Source organism: Borostomias antarcticus (genome assembly GCF_949987555.1).
Source record: "Borostomias antarcticus genome assembly, chromosome: 13".
Lineage (NCBI taxonomy): Eukaryota > Metazoa > Chordata > Actinopteri > Stomiiformes > Stomiidae > Borostomias > Borostomias antarcticus.
The window spans coordinates 23,183,054-23,185,553 of NC_140246.1; the positions used below are offsets into that span (position 1 = coordinate 23,183,054).

The window sequence follows — 2,500 nt, forward strand, 5'->3', positions numbered from 1 at the left end:
TCTCTCAAGATGATAACGTTAGGGACCTTTATTTAGTTAGTCTCTCAAGATGATAACGTTAGGGACCTTTATTTAGTTAGTCTCTCAAGATGATAACGCTAGGGACCTTTATTTAGTTAGTCTCACAAGATGATAACGCTAGGGACCTTTATTTAGTTAGTCTCTCAAGATGATAACGCTAGGGACCTTTATTTAGTTAGTCTCTCAAGATGATAACGTTAGGGACCTTCATTTAGTTAGTCTCTCAAGATGATAACGTTAGGGACCCTAATACATTATGCAAGGTCCCATTTAGATTATAATGAATTATCTATCATGCAGGCTATATTGTCATTCGTTTAGAGCGGTAGGCCTTATTAGGTGGCTGCTTATATCCAAACTGATAATCATTATAAGCCTATAGAGTTGTTGCATGGGTAATGGGGTTTGGATCTATATTGCACGTAACCTAATGCTTCACAGGGTGGCCCATGAATAAAAGGCCTAATTTATCAACGTATAAACGGGTCAATTTACAATGACATCCAATTTACAATGACATCCATAACAATGCAAACATGTAGGCCTATAGTGACTACTTAAGGCAAGTATCCCCAATTTAACTGTACGGCAGATCTGAGGGTTCTTTGCAGCAGCCAATTTGTGTATTTTCCGGGATATCATGCATTTCACATACTTTCTCAAAACATTCTGTAGGCATATAGAAGCTGCGTGTTCTAATGGATGTTGCGGGATAGCCAAGCACATATTAGAACATCTGTGCCGAGTCCCGGCATATCCAAGGCCCCGTGCGTCATGGCCTACTATAATCCAGCTATATCAGTGCCTGTATCGAGGTCTTGTAAATATACGGGGTCCATGGATGAGTTTCATGTGATTCTATAAAGCGTAATTATAGCTACACACATGGCGATTCGGCAAATTAATAATCTAACTTGCTCCCTTGTGTTCTTACAACTTGGAGACACATCACCTCCATGCGCTGTTTTGCGCACAGCTAATTCTACCAAAGCGGCATGTGAGCATTGGGATGACATGCGTTTTTAGGCCCACATTCCTCGTATGCCTGCTACATGACAATCATAAGACAATATGAGGATATATGATGATGTACAATATAGCCTAATGTAGCCTACAGTTGCCTCAAGTAGGACATTTCCATTCAGCGCTCAGCATCATTGTAATTGCGGCTTGCCTCAGTGGTCATTCGGGTTTACATAAAAGCCTAATCAAATATAGGCTATAAATACATAAATACATTAACAAATGAATAGGTGGATAATTAAACATATGAATAATAAATGATTAACTGAATAAATATACTTCAACGCCGAATGCAACATTTGTTTGGTGCGGTATAGGCCTTATAGTTGTAGGCCATCGACATACAGAATCATTACTATGATAAGCTTATAGGCTCGTGTCGTGTTGTGTTATCAACGTAATGTGGCTTTTATTCATAGGCTACTGCCCGTGATGCTTCTCGGGATAGCCTATAAATGAATAGGCCTACAACATAACATTATATTATGACACAAATGGGTCAATACACAGACACATCCAAAGCAATGCAGACATTATTAAGTGGTTAGGCTACGGTGGCGATTGATTCTGTTTAAACTGTGTGACACATTGGAGGGTTTCTTGCAGCGACCGATGTATTTATTATTCAATATGTCATGTGTTTCGCAGACTTTCCCGAGTTTCATCCCTCTGCCATCGGAGTCGCGTTTTCCCCTTTCTCCAGAAACATGCTTATCGTAGTTAAAGGAGGGTCGAAGTGTGCGTAGAGTTACGCACACCTTCCGCCAACTTATCGCTCAGCTCGTTTTTTATAAATACCGAAAGTTGCGTAGAAAGTTGCTCAGCATGGGTTACGCACGCTTTTGTACTTACGCAACGTTTATAAATGAGGCCCCAGGAGAGCATGGAAATGTGACCCAGTAGCTTCCACCATCAGTCTAGTAGAGGTTTCCTCCAGGAGTATATGAGTATGAGAAGTGTATGAGTAGTATATGAGTATGAGAAGTGTATGAGTATGAGTAGTATATGAGTATGAGTAGTATATTAGTATGAGTTGAGTATGAGTAGTATATGAGTAGTATATGAGTATGAGTAGTATATGAGTAGTATATGAGTATGAGTTGAGTATGAGTAGTATATGAGTATGAGTTGAGTATGAGTATGAGTTGAGTATGAGTAGTATATGAGTATGAGTTGAGTATGAGTAGTATATGAGTATGAGTAGTATATGAGTATGAGAAGTATATGAGTATGAGTAGTATATGAGTATGAGTTGAGTATGAGTAGTATATGAGTATGAGTTGAGTATGAATAGTATATGAGTATGAGTAGTATATGAGTATGAGTTGAGTATGAGTAGTATATGAGTATGAGTAGTATATGAGTATGAGTTGAGTATGAGTAGTGTATGAGTATGAGTAGTATATGAGTATGAGTTGAGTATGAGTATGAGTAGTATATGAGTATGAGTAGTGTA

The 2,500-nt window shown here is 38.6% G+C and overlaps 1 protein-coding gene across 1 annotated transcript in view; it reads left to right on the forward strand.

Annotated features, from left to right (window-relative positions):
• grip1 (glutamate receptor interacting protein 1) overlaps nt 1-2,500 on the forward strand; it is a gene marked incomplete at its 5' end in the record, with an annotated part of 209,372 nt that overhangs the window by 173,703 nt on the left and 33,169 nt on the right.